Below are 321 nucleotides of genomic sequence, written 5' to 3'. Positions count from 1 at the left end.
TGGCTGTCGCCTCTGCTCTCCCCGCTGCCCCGTCCTTCATCAGCGGTGGCATCTGATGTCCCCACGGTGCCACCTCCGGTGCCGCTGGAGAGGTCCTTCGCGCCACCGGCGCCACCTCTCGTGTCGCTGATGTCACCTCTGGTGTCACTGGCGACCCGTCCTTCGTCACCTCCCGTCCCCACAGCGCCATCTCCAGCGCCGTCGGTGTCACCTCCCGCGCCACTGCTGACCCGTCCTTCATCACTCTCGTCGCCTCCCGTCCCCACGGGGCCATCTCCGGTGACAAAGGGGACATCCTTCGCGTGGCGGCTGTCGCCTCTG

The sequence above is a fragment of the Meleagris gallopavo genome, unplaced genomic scaffold, assembly GCF_000146605.3.
Source record: "Meleagris gallopavo isolate NT-WF06-2002-E0010 breed Aviagen turkey brand Nicholas breeding stock unplaced genomic scaffold, Turkey_5.1 ChrUn_random_7180001899888, whole genome shotgun sequence".
Lineage (NCBI taxonomy): Eukaryota > Metazoa > Chordata > Aves > Galliformes > Phasianidae > Meleagris > Meleagris gallopavo.
This window is presented reverse-complemented; position numbering follows the sequence as displayed.